The sequence below is a fragment of the Capricornis sumatraensis genome, chromosome 21 (genome assembly GCF_032405125.1).
Source record: "Capricornis sumatraensis isolate serow.1 chromosome 21, serow.2, whole genome shotgun sequence".
Lineage (NCBI taxonomy): Eukaryota > Metazoa > Chordata > Mammalia > Artiodactyla > Bovidae > Capricornis > Capricornis sumatraensis.
Window position 1 is genome coordinate 48,701,925 of NC_091089.1, and position 14,461 is coordinate 48,716,385.

Genomic DNA, 14,461 nt, shown 5'->3' on the forward strand with positions numbered 1-14,461 from the left:
TTTTGATTTCCAGGAACTCGTTTCATGTTCTCTAAATATTCTTTTAAAAATAACATTCTGTTGCTGGTATTCAGCATCTTTTCTTATTTCTCTGGGGATAGTAATGATTTTTAAAAGTCGTTTTTCTTTCTTCCTGCGTAGTCTCTGCCACCTCTGGTTTGTTCAGTCTCTGTATTCTTTACCGGAGGTGTTCATGGGAAGTTTGGTAACCTTCGGTTGTCTGCTTGTGATTTAGTGTAGCGGTGGGCAGGGAGGCCAACATGCTGACGGGAAACTCTGTGGCGGATGGGGCTCTTTGACTTCGAGCTTCATTGTAGGCAGATCCTGGTGGGCCCTTTGCTGGGGGAAGATCTTTCCTCTTGGATGCCCGGAGAGTTGTCTTCTAATCTGCTGTCTGGAGGGCAAAGTTCTGCTGCCAGTGTTGTGGAAGCTAAGCTGGGGAGGAGAATTCAAGGAAGAGGTGGTGGGGAACATGAATTAATTTCCCTAAAGCAGAGATAAAGACTCTGCTTTATCTTTTTCAGAGAATAAACATCCAGAGCCCCTGTCCTGCTGGAGAAGGGGGTGGATGCCCAGCACTGTAGAGTGAGGAAGGGGACCCGAGGGATCTGGCTGCTTCTCAGACCATCTAATTTTTGTCAAACCCCTTACTCCCAATTCCAAGGGTACCACTGCAGTCAGCTCTTGAGCCCTTTGAGATTTCTGCAGTGGAATCAGATCCTTTCTCAATACTTCTCTCCATTTGATTAGGATTTAGCACCCGTAGGCCTGCCCATTTCCAGTTACCATTTGTCCATCTGCTTTCCAGCCTCTCAAAGTTGTTGCTGAAATCTTTTTTTCTGTCTTCCCTGTCCTTTAAAGGTTTTTGTCTTTAAACAAATCTTTTTTTATTAGTCTTAATGAATTTTGGAAGGGAGCAAATTTTGGCATGTGTGTTCAATTTGCTTTTCTTTTTGCCTTCTCTCTCACAGTGCTCTAATTATCCTACCAAGTGATCAGATCCTTTTACAGGCTTCAGTCCTGCTGACTTCATCTGTCTGTCACCTGGCAGTTAGGCCAGGCTCCCATGGGCTGCTTCTCAAATTGCTGCAGCTGGGAGGTGGAGATAGATTCCCTAGGGACAGAGCCTCATGCAGCCCAGGCCTCTCAGAGCCCAGAGGCCTGCACCTCTTTCCCAGGGAGCTGGGAGGGAGGCCCAGCCAGTGGTGATTACTTTGGTGAGAGGGGATGGAGTCCAGCCAGGTGTGGTCACAGACAGCCCAGTCCAATAGCCTGGCTGGGCAGCACACTTGCCTTTGGGTCTATGTGGCTGGCTGCCATGGGTGGCAGGGAGGATGGACCACACACTGGCAAGATACTAACATTGCCCCTTCTGGTCTTCATTCAGAGGCTTGTCTCCTGGCCCCTGATCGTTTTAGGGGCCCAGTCTCCTTCTCTTTAGAACTGGGGCTGACTCTTGCTTGTTAGGTTAACTCCTTCCTGGTGGTGACATCCTCTCATAGGCTGGCAGCTCTTGCTCTGGAGTCTGCAGTGTAACTCATGGGATGCTGTTGGTGCCCACCCAAGAGGCATGGCCTCTCTTCTTGCCTAACAGAATATTGACTGGTATGGCTGGTGTCAGGCCAAACCCAGGGTGGACCATGAGTGGTCAGTGTTAGTCAGGACAATCCCATTTCCCTGCGCTATGACTTCCAGGGATGGATATGCCGCCAAGTTCTGGCTGATGAGATATGTGTCTGGGTTAGGCTAGGGATGGTGAAGTGAGTGCTGTAATTTCTTGGAGCAAATTTTCTTTTCGGTAAAAGAGAGCTGCCTAGAGTCAAAACCTTCTTCCCTTGCCTTTCCTTCCTGTTTTGGATTCTATCATGTGAGGATATGATGCCTGATCTAGGAGTCAGTTTATAACCATGGGACAATAAAACCAGAAAAGTAAAGGTCTTACTTACTAAGTGGAGTCAAAGCAAGAAAGAGTGTGGGGCCTTGATTACAAGGTTGAGCCTCTGAACCCATCTTGATGCCACATTTACTCTCATGGAACTTGCTGAGTCAACAGAAAATGAACTTGCGGCTTAAGTCTCCGTTAATAAGGTTTTCTGCTCATTATGGTTAAAGGCAGCCTGACTAATAACACTCACAGACCATGTTTCTGGTTTTAGAGTCTTCTGGGGCCTGGGAAAATACTTAGTTTGGGCTGTTATAACAAAGTGCCAGAGACAGGTGGCTTGTGATCAACAGAAATCTGTTTCTCAGAGCCCTGCAGGCTGGAAGTCTGCGATCAGGATGCTGGCACAATCAGGTTCTGGTCAGGGCCTTCTTCCAGGTTGCAGACTGTCATCTTTTTGTGCCCTCTCTGTGGCAGAGAGCAGAGAAGGGAAGTGAGCTCTTTAGTGACTCTTCTAAAGGGCGCAAATTCCATTCACGAGGGCCTCATCATCATGACCTCATCTAATCCTAATTGCATTTCAAAGGTTCCACCTCCTAACACCATGACATGGAGTGAGGGGGTGGGGTGTGTGTTTCAACATATGAATTTTAGGGCGACACAAACTGTTAGTTTGTAACCAAAGCTTCATGGTAATTGCTGGTAATTGATTAACAAGCAATTTATTAATGCAATATCTGAGTGCCTACTCTGTGCCAGGCACTGATTTAGGTAGAGAAACAAAAATGATACAGACAGGCCTGGACCTAGAGGAAGCCGGTGAAAGATTTCAGAACACGTAATAACCCAAGGCAGGCTTAGCCTCATGCTGGGGGCAGGGGAGGGCCAGTTGTGGGAGGTATTCACCCAGGAGGGTGTTTTGGCAGAGATGGATTAGGGCCTTCAGGGTGGGCAGGTAGTGAAATGAGACAAGTGAGGCTGGGTAGGAAGTGAGACCATAGGGAGCAGGGTTATGTGGTGGACTGAGGGGCTTAGCAATAAAAACCAAACACAACCAGGACACTGCTGGCTCAATAATCACCCACCAAAGCCCCCACCTCTGCTGCCCTGAACATCATGGGGCTGCCAGACTGTGACCTGCCAGGAAATGGCCAAGGGTCCCCGGTGCTGCTACATGTGTCCATGTGTCACGGTCACCTGGAAGTACCTGGGATGAACATGCTACAGACCCTGGTTCCACACGCAGACTCTCCCTTCAGCCAGGACCACCGTCAGCTGGCGTAAAAGCAAGCCCTCTGGATCAGAAACCCAAGAGGGGTTAAAGAATCCGAGGGCCAGAGAGTGCTGGAGAGGGCAGGGACTCTGCGGAGCATCTGAATGAATCTCTCAGGGTAGATGGAACCCAGAGGGACAAAAATGTGAAGTGAGAGCCCCTTGTCACTAGAAGCATTCTTGCAAAGGCTGAGTGACCGCTTGTGGGTGATGCTACAATGAGGATTCTCTTTCTGAGTTGGCAGATGGATTGGATTTTGTGAACCATCCCTCCTGGTTCTGCAAGTCCCTGATCCCAGGCCCCCCACAAAGCCCTTCTCCCTGTGGATGGCAGCTCATTTCCTTCTTCATTCAATTTGAACTCTTCCCATCTGGCTTTGCTTTGGAGCAGTTATTACTGGTAATCAACCATCAATTCAACTCTAATGATGCAACCTGAACATTTGAGGGGCAAAGCCTGGGCCACATCTGCCTTGCAGAGGGACAGTCCCAGGAGGTCAGGCTGACCTCTGACCTCTTCTGAACTCCCTCCAGGCCCTGTTAGGGGGTAGAGGCTGGCCCCCTGCCCTAAATCTTCCCCTCCCCCTTCTACACCCTCAGGATCAGCTTCCAAGGCTCATATCCACCCCTCTGCCTGGCCCAAAAGGAAAGTCAACCTCTGGAATCTGAAGCTTTGATTACCAGAGAGGCAAGGACAGAAGCCAGGGAGAGGGACAGGGAGGTGGGCTCTGGGGGTAAATTCGGCAGACGTGGTGGATAAGCTAGGAGTGCTGAGCAGTGCTTCCTGAGCTGTGGGAAGACTCAGCTCCTAGAAGGCCGGCAGGTCAGAGGGGGCTGGTGCATCTCTTTACTGGAACATTTACTGCTTTTTGTCCAAGGCAGGAAAAGTTTTCAGCAGGAGCAACGCCTTAAGCCAAAATGGTGAGGGATGGCGGCACGTTCTGACTGTGCTTGATTTAGGGAGAGATGTTGAGGGCAAGGTTGGGGATTCGGGGCTCCTCCAGTCCCTCTGAAAAGTGAGGCCAATACCTCCAATGAGGGGGGAGTCAGTCTGGCTTCTTGGTTTTGGGACCAAGAGTAACATGATGCTAAGAAGAACAGAGTCCCCATGGCAGGGAGGTGGGGGGAGCCAGGGCTAGGTGGCACACCCGAATGTGACTCTTATGCCCTTGATCTGGATAAACCGACCTGGCTTCTGGGAGCCTCATTTTCTTCACCTGTGAAACAAGGACGAGCTGAGCCACCCTATCCTTTGCAGGAAGGACAAGGAGCACGTGTGAGAAGGTGTGAAGACATAGAAGGCAGGCTCTGTAAGCGGAAGGCCTCAGGCCCCAGGCTCCACCTCACCTCTTCAGCACTGCTTCCAGCTTCTATAGGCAGGATCACCTAATTCTAACCAGAGTTCCTTGTGGGCCGATCAGAGACTGCAGTCAGAAAGTAGGTTGAAGATCAAAATGCTGGCTTGAGAGTCTGAGGTTTTTTAAAAAAGAAAATCCTCAGTTCCTGTTGGATTAGAAATTTCTTTTGTTCTCCCACAGCAGAGCCAGAAGTGGAAGAGATTTTAAAGTCACTCTTGCCCAAGATCGCTTAGAGGCTCCTCATTGTCAATAGCATGGAGCAGCCCCTGGTGCTAACTGAGCCCTGGGTACTGGGCACGTGGCAGAGAGCAGAGCAGACCTGCCCTTGGGGTGGGTGGTCAAAATCTAACAGCTGGGATCCCCCCTGCCCCACCCCTCCGAATGCCTCCGCAGGAGGCCTGCTGGAGCAGATTCACCAGGGAAGAAAATGGGGCTTCACAAGAAAGTGGGGCTTGCTAAAATGCAGGTTCCTAGGCCCAGTCCTGGGGCCTCCTGAGAATCTCAGGGGTTGGGGCCTGGGGGACCCACCTTTTAAATGTCTCCACATGGTTCTTACACACACTGACATGTAAGACACAGTCCTTAAGGATGGTGACTCTAGGGACTGGCCTCTGCCTGCTCCATGGATTTCCATCTCTCACCTACCCCCAAACCACGGCAGACACCAAGGCAGAGCGAGAATGGGGGAGCCAAGGAGCTAAGAAACGTCCTCTGCCCTCATTGCTCCAAGGCCAGCCTAACCCTTCCATCCTTTCACACCCAATCTGTTCCACATGCCCTAATTTGTTGACTACATTGAACATTTCGTTCCTTCCTCTTTGCCTCTTGATGTGCTTGAAGTAGTGCCTCTACTTAGGAACTCAGGGCCTACACATTTCCGCAAGTCTGAACAGATCCTTGCATCCCAGGTGAAACATCTCACCTCTGCCTGTACCCACTAGGCAGGAATCACGGGTCATGGGGTGATTTTACATCTGGCAGCACGTGGGAGAGAGTGAGGGAAAGTTGCCAAATAACAATGGTTTCAATGAGATAGAAATTTAGTTCTTTCCTACATTAAAGAAGTCACGGAGAAGCCATTTGGGGCTGGTAAAGTGGTTTTATGGAAGCATCTAGTGTCTAGGCTTCTACACCATCTGCATGAGTTTCACTAAGTAATTTCCACTTTATGGTCTGATATGGCTGCACAAGCTCCCGCCCTTACACCTGACAGCTTCCTCCAGTTAGTATGAATGATAAAGGGGAGAAGAAAAGCACATCTCCTTGCCTTAAAGAACACCTTCTGGGAGTCATATATTAACTTCCGCTTATATGTCACTTGTGGAGAAGGAAATGGCAACCCACTCCAGTGTTCTTGCCTGGAGAATCCCAGGGACCGGGGAGCCTGGTGGGCTGCCATCTATGGGGTCGCACAGAGTTGGACACGACTGAAGCGACTTAGCAGAACTTAGTCACACTGACAATGGGGGCACTTAGCACATGGCAGCACCATCGTAGTCTTCCTCAACCTGAGACATGTTTGCTGTGGTCATATTCATAAGTCAACACTTGAGTTGATGTATGAATATACATGGGGGCTTCCCAGGTAGCACTGATGGTAAAGAACCTGCTTGCCAATGCAAAAGACATGAGACTTGGGTTCGATCCCTGGGTGGGGAACATCTCTAGAGGAGGGCATGGCACCCAGTCCAGTATTCTTGCCTGGAGAATCCCATGGACAGAAGAGCCTGGGAGGCTACAGTTCATAGGGTTGCAAAGAGTCATACATGACTGAAGTGACTTAGCATGCATGAATATATGTGACTGCCTTATGTCAAATAAAAGCAAAATTGGAGAAAATGTGAAACAGTAAGAGAATCAGATCATTACCAAGGGATTGAGAGAAAAGTATAACTTTTCAGGGATGGAAACATGAGATTCCTAGAATGACAGCGCTTTAGAAACAACCAGGCTTGGGAGCCACCTTTGTGATCTCTCCTCGCGAAGGAGGCACTGCTTGTACGATGTGCTCTTTCTTGTTTAAAAATGTGAGGCGGGTCCCCTGTTCCTCCTTTACACTTCTGGATCAGTGTGCCATTCCAAAGTCTGACGTTTTGACTCCCCTGACAGATTTCTTGACTCTTAGAATCTACCTTCCCGTTCATTTTATGCACAGATAGACTACTCTTCCTGATCAGCTCGGAAAACCTCCAGTGCGTCCCACTGCCTACCAAATAAACTCTTAATTTCTTCACCAGGTATATGTGTGTGTGCGTGTGTGTGTGCACTATTCCCATTGAGTAAAACCTCTAGCTGTTCCCTTAGCTCACCCGATGAAAGCTGCTATCACAGCTGGAATACCTTAAGAGGCTTTGCGTTTCCATCTGCCACTGCCTGAGAGGACCAGGTCCTAGCTGGCTCAAACAGGATGAGACCCGTGTCTCCATGCAGCGGAGCCGCCCAGCAACCCACAGACAGCAGCATCGCCACGGTGGCTTCAGCACAGAGGCAGAGCTGGCCAGAGCAGCTGATCCCAGCCAGCCCGCACATCTGTGGGAATAAATGCTTATTGTTGTCTGCCACCGCGATTTTTAAGTACTTATTATGCAATGTTTTTGCAGCGATAGCAAGCCGACCCACCTGGCTAGCTACCTCTCTCCTCACCTGAACCCGTGTAGTATTTTCAGTGCCTCTTTCGGAGTGTGAATCACTTCTACCTTCCCTGGCGGTTCAGTGGAAAAGAATCTACCTGCTGATACAAGAGACACGGGTTCGATCCCTGAGTTGAGAAGGTCTCCTGGAGAAGGAAATAGCAACCCACTCCAGTATTTTTGCCTGGGAAATCCTACGGACAGAGGATCCTGGCAGGCTATAATCCAGTCCATGGGGTTGCAAAAGAGTCAAGCGCGACTTGGTGACCAACAGCAACATTTCTGCCTTCAGTGAGAATTAGGTTTGGATGTGAACACAACCAAAGAAGCAGTGCTTTAAACCAGATAGGAATTTATTTCTCTCTCATACGGTAGTTGTGAAGCAGGTGAACTGTCCACGACTGCCATGGGTGTGTGAACTGAAATTCAGCCCGAGCTCCTGGCCTGGGTCTGAGAGGAATAGGAAGAAGGTGCTTTGCTTTCCACTTTGCCCAACCAGAAGAGACATCTTCTCATGTACCCACAGAGTGAAGCATGTGTGCCTGCTGTCTTTTTGTGTATTTCTTACTTTAAAAAAATCCAATATAAACTGCATTCGTCAGAGTTCTCCAGAAAAATGGAACAAATAGGATGCAGCTAAATAGAAGGAGATTTTTCAATAGGAGATTGACTCCCATGCTCACAGAGACTGAAACGTCCCACAGTGAGCCACCTGCAAGCTGGAGGCCCGGAAAAGCCAGGGGAGGTGGTTCCAGGCAAAACCCCAAGGCCTGAGGACCACGAGAGGCAGTGGCGTGCATCCTAGCCTGAGTCCACAGCTCAGGGAACCGGAAGCACAGTGTCTGATGTCCCAGGGCGGGAGACAGCGTATGTCCCAGCTAAACAGAGAGCAAATCCGCCCTTGATTTGCCTTCTTGTTCTAGTGGGGCCCTCTGTGGGTTGGGGGACGCTCACCCACATTGACGAGGGTGGTCTGTACTCAGCGTACCCATTCAAACGCTCGTCTCTTCCAGAGACACCCTCACAGATACATCCAGAAATAATATTTTACCATTTATCTGGGCATCCTTTAGCCAAATTAAGATGTCACATAAAATCACACATCACAAAAACAAAAGTAGAGAATAATATGATGAACCCGCATGTATCCTTCATTTAATTCCAACAGTTATCAACTCAATGTCAGTCTAGTTTCATCCATATCCTTCTCTCTGGGTTTATCATTTAGTATATCTGTAAAGCAACTGAAAATAAGGATTTGTTGTGGAAATACAACCACAATATGATTATTCTATCTAAAAACCCAACTAATAGCATTAATGTCTAGTCAACTTGCATTTCCCCAGTTATTTTTATTGCTTATTTGTTCATCACATCTCACAAAAGTCTGAATGCTGCACTTGGTTGACATATTCCTCATGCCTCTACAGGGAGCCCCTCCATCTCATTTTGTCCCCCTTGAAACTCCAGTACTTTGGCCACCTCATGCAAAGAGTTGACTCATTGAAAAAGACTCTGATGCTGGGAGGGATTGGGGGCAGGAAGAGAAGGGGACGACAGAGGATGAGATGGCTGGATGGCATCACCAACTCAATGGACCTGAGTTTGGGTGAACTCTGGGAGTTGGCGATGGACAGGGAGGCCTGGCATGCTGCAATTCATGAGGTTGCAAAGAATCAGACACTACTGAGCGACTGAACTGAACTGAACTGAACTGATAATTTATTTTAGGAAAAACATTTTTGTCCCATAAAGATTACATGATCTGGATTTTGCTAAGTACACATGTATGTTGTTCAGTTGCTGAGTTGTGTCTGACTCTTTGTGACCCCATGGACTGCAGCATGTCAGGCTTCCCTGTCCTTCACTATCTACCGGAGTTTGCTCAAACTCATGTCCATTGAATCAGTGATGCCATCCAACCATCTCATCCTCTGTCATACTCTTCTCTTTCTGCCTTCAATCTTTCCCAGCATCAGGGGCTTTTCCAATGAGTCAGTTCTTTGCATCAGGTGGCCAAAGTATTGGAGATTCAGGTTCAGCATCAGTCCTTCCAATGAATATTCAGGACTGATTTCCTTTAGGATGGACTGGTTGGATCTTCTTGCAGTCCAAGGGACTCTCAAGAGTCTTCTCCAACAGCACAGTTCAAAAGCGTCAATTCTTTAGTGCTCAGCCTTCTTTATGGTCCAACTCTCACATCCATACATGACTGCTGGAAAAACCATCATTTTGACTAGATGGACCTTTGTCAGCAAAGTGATAAAGTATTCTTTTAATATGTTTATCTGTTTCCTGTGCTTCATATCAATTGGAAATTAGACCTAGAGGTTTGATTAGGCACATGTTCCATTTTCTGGAATGACTACTTCATGAGTGGTGGTTTCTTTTTTCATCAGGGAGCAAATCATGTCCTATATGTCTCTTTCTTGCTGATTTTATCCACTGTCAATTGTCACTGAGTCAGTGATTGCCATTATCTAACCATCTCATCCTCTGCTGCTCCCTTCTCCTTTGGCCTTCAATCTTTCCGAGCATCACTGACTCAATGGACATGAATTTGAGCAAACTCTGGGAGGCAGAGGAGCCTGGTGTGGTACAGTCCATGGGATCACAAAGAGTCAGACACAACAGGGTGACTGAACAATGATGATCATTGTTGTGCTTAGGAATATTGTTTCATTAAGATGGTGTTCTCATTATGTCACTTGTTTTTCATTTATTAGTCAGTTCTTCTATAAAGAGAAACTTTCCCTCATCTAGTATTTCAGTATTTCATTATCCTGAAATGGAGTTCATAGAAGCAAAGGAAGGCTAGATGCTTGATTCTATTTATCAGCTATTTTTTTTTTTAATGGCTTCTTAGCATCTTCCAAATCAGCTCTTTTCTAAGAAAGCCATCCCACACCATCCCTGCTTCCATCTCTTTCCCTAGGACAGGCAGAGTCACAAGACCCTACCACCCTGCCAGGGTATCTGCGATCTTCAGCATTTAACCTGGGCAGCGAGGTATTCAAGACAATTTCCCTAGCACAGTGGAGAAGTGGTTCGTGGACCCTGGGCACCTGCTGTGTTTCCTGTTGGCCCCACCTGCTTGAGGGCTGAGACAAGCTCTTGGGGCCCAGTAAGTATGTTGCACAGGCGTGACCGGTTCTGTCCCCACGGCTCCCATCCTTGCCACGCCCGACGTCCCATTCAGTTCTGAGCTGCCTCCTCCGCCTCACTCAGCCCAAGCTGCCGCTGCTACTACCGTGTCTTTCCCTTTCCTTCTGCTTTCTCTTCTTCCCTCCCTCTCCTCTTCCTTCCTCTCCGCTGCTCTTTCCCTTCCCCACCTCCAGCTCCTTCTGCATTTACTTCTGGGCCTTTGTCCATGTTTTGCCTCCTTGAGTCGATGCCTCCGCCTACTTTCTCAGTCTGTTGGAAAAGGACCCAGCCTTTAGGGTGCTCTGCTACCCTTGCCCTATCCCGAAGGAGTCCCTGAGGACTCAAGTCCACCCTGACTTCCATCTGACTTACCATCATGTTTGGTTAAGCCCCTCTTCGATCCTTATCTTTTCTTGTGTTTATGCCCAGACCCCCCAGCGACTGTCAGCGCCTGGGGCCATGCTTCCGCCCCCAGCAGGCTGCATCTGGACCTCCTGCCTTGTTCAGCACAGGAACTGTTGTGACGCCAATCACAGGGGTGCATTGGTTGGGGCACTGCGGTTTTGCATCGACTTTGAAAGCGGTGTCCACCCGATACCAACACAACCTGGAGAAGAGCAGGAATTTGGTCATCAGGCTTGGAAATTGTTTGAGGTCTATATGACTGATGAGGTGGATTTGTTTTCATTTGTGGACTAAAAGGCAGTGGTAGTCATAACCCAGATCTGATACTGGGCTCCAAAGGAGTAGTTCTTGAAACAGTTGCTTCTGGGTCCCAGAAATACGATGCTCTATAGAATCCTTTCTGCAGGTGGCTAGAGTGGAAAAGAAAGAGAGAGAGGAATCAAAGCATGGATCAAGGTTCCAAATGAGTGCTATTTCTGCTTTATAGAGCCATGTTTCTCCATTTTGGATCAGGAATTATGGATGGACCTTCACCCTGCATTTTCAGTATTTCCTCCTGAGTCTTACATGCTAAGCCTGCAAACATGCTCTAGATATTGATTTTGGCAAGAAGAATATACAAAGGAAAAACCGGGATAAATGAACTTCTGTGGACTTTACGTAATGGGAAGAGGAGTGAAAACAGTCCTCACCAGCATAATGGGAAGAATATGGGAGGTAGAACAATCCTAGGCTGTATGCTGGGGAAAATGGATCTAGCTGAAACCCAGCCTTGAACGGTTCTGATCTTGTTCGTGAGCCCATTTCTGAGCCTCAGTTTCCTCATCAGCAAAACAGGGAGGTGGGCAAGGCAATAATCAAGTTTCATTCTTGGAGAGAAACTTGAGACCAAGTTTCATTGTATGTTTCTAGAATTCTCTGTACTATTTACAGACTCTGTAACTATCTTCTCATGTGATCCTCACAGTAAACCTTTAATGCAAGTTATTATTACCCGTATTAGACAGATAGGCTAATACACTAAGCACTGAGGCTGAGCGATGGTAGGTTTTATTACAAATGAAGCTTGTTCTCCTGACCCACAGTCCTTTTTAAGCAGGAGGCGCAGGCCAGTGTGGGAATGTCGCTATATTGATAAATATGGGCATCTGCCAGTTATGTTCCTCTGAAGTATATGAAGGCAGGAAGGGTATGGTTAGTAGATGGGTTTCCCTAGCTATAGTGCTGGTCTGTTCCTTGATGATTGCTTTTGTCTAATGGATGTCCCACGTTATGGTGTAATGTCCCGTAAACACATTAACTAGGCAGTGATAAATAACAGCAGGAGGACAAGAGATAGTGGGCAAGGAGAGGTGGACCAGGGGAAAGAACTAAGGGCTGCAGAGCCAGGCACTTTTCTATGTCCTCGACAAGTATTAACTTACTTGGTCCTCGCCTCAGTCCTTTGGGGAAGGTTGCTATAATCATGCTCATTTTACAGCTATTGAAACCAAGGCCCAGAGAAGTTAAAATAACTTGTCCAAGCTAATAAGTGGCAGAGCCAGAATGTGAAGCCAGGCAATCTGACTTTGGAGTGTGTATCCAAATTGCTCTGCTGACAAGGTCAGGCTGGGCAGTCACAGCCTTTGTGAGCTGCTCTAGTATAAAGCACGATAAAGAATGCTCACCCGAAGCTAGCCAGGGTGCAAAGGAACTGGCATACTATGAAGAATCAGCCTGCAATGCAGGATCTGCAGGAGACGCAGTTTCGGTCGCTGGGTCGGGAAGATCCCCTGGAGGAGGGCATGGCAATCCACTCCAGTATTCTTGCCTGGAGAATCCCATGGACAGAGGTGCCTGGTGGGCTACAGTCCATGGGGTCGCGAAGAGTCAGACGTGACTGAAGACTTAGCACACACGCATGCATATTGCTGGTAGCATTGGCAATGAGCTTAATCTTTTTATAAAGCTTTTAAAATGTATGGGAGGCAGCATAAAGTTTTCTATATTTACTTAAGAATGCCAGCCAATCCTCAAAGTTTATTCGAAGTTACAGCTCAACAAAAGCTACCAGCTACAGGAATGTAAAAGTTCCTTGTATAATCTGCAGTAATGAAAAACTGAGAGCAAATTAAGTGCCCAAGAATAGAGGATGATTAAGTAATTTCACAGTACATTCCCTTGTTGGAGTACAATGAAAACATCGAAAATGAAAATTAGGGAGATAATTATGGGAAAATGTTTCTGATAAAACTTTAAGTTTATTATTATTATTTTAAACATTTATTTAGCTACTTATTTATTGCTATGCTGGGTGTTTGCTGCTTTGTACAGGTTTTCTCCAGTTGTGATGAGTGGAGGCTACCCTCCCATCCAAGTTCTAACCAGGCCCGACCCGGCTTAGCTTCCGAGATCAGATGCGCTCAGGCGTGTTCAGGGTGGTATGGCCGTGGACCAGGGCTACTCTCATCGCATTGCCAACGCTTCTCCTGGTGGTGGCTTCTCTTGTTGCAGAGCACAAGTCTAGGGCACTCGGGCTTCAGTAGTTGGGGCGCATGGGCTTAGTTGCCCCTTGGAATGTGGGATCTTAGTTCCTAGATGAGGGATTGAACCTATGTCTCCTGCACTGAGAAGATTTTTAACCACTGGACCACCACCACCACCCTATTACTATTTTTATTATTTATTTATTTCCTTAAATACTTGGCTGTCCTGGGTCTTCATTGAGGTGCTCTGGCTCTTCGTTGCAGTGGGCAGACTTCTCTGCAGCACAGAAGCTTAAAAAGTTTTGGCGTGTGGGCTTAGCTGCCCCCAGGCATGTGGGACTTTAGTTCCCTGACCAGGGACTGAACCCACATCCCCTGTATCGGAAGGCTGATTCTTAACCACTGGACCACCAAGGAAGTCTCTAAAACGTTGAGTTTAAAAAGCAAGGTAAAAATATGTAGATTCTGATGACAAAACCTATATTAGGTAATTATACTGGCAAAGGCTGAAACAGAAAAGGAAAAAATTTGAGTAGTTAGGTGTTCTTAAGTTCTTTTCATTTAAAATTTTATTAGTGGTGGCATTATGTTTATTCGATCGGTAATGAACAAAGGAAAGAGCTGGGGGCAGGAGTGGGTTGAAATGATTGTCAAGAGTGGGGCTCGGAACTGTTGGTGTACTCTTCTGACTGCCTTCATCCCTGAGTTCTCTGAGGGCAGCGGAGGTGTTCAGGGCGGGGAGAGGTCTGAGGAATATGTGTGCACTGGGATCATGCCCAGCTGTGGCCACCGAGAATACGGTGGGTGTCTTGGCAAAGCCTGCCTGTGGTGTTCCCTTTGCTGAGTTCTTCTTCGCCTGACCTCACTTCTCCCCTTCTTTCTTTAAGTTGCACTTCGAAGTCAATTTTCTGGAGTCAACCCCGCCTGCTCTCCCCACCTCCCACCCACTCTGCTAGGTGCTTCTCTTAGGTGTCCCTTCCCCAGCACCCTGTGCTGACCCCCATCTCTTCCATTTCTGAAGCCCCTCTGGGCTGCAAGCGTTGGGGCCTTCATAGGATTTGGATCACCTCCTTAGGCCCTGACACAACACAAAGTGTATTCAGTAAATGGGCCTCCTTTTTCTTATCTCAAAAATGGAAGCAGGTTTGGTTGAGTAGATTTTTGTTTTCCAGTTCCACCTACTGCAATTTTCCCATCTAATTTTCCCAGACTCATGAAATAAAGGAGCCACTGAAGACAAGTTGAGATGGAGGAAATGTCCTCTGCCTTGTGGATGCCAAGCAGACTCTGGTCTTGCCTTGGACT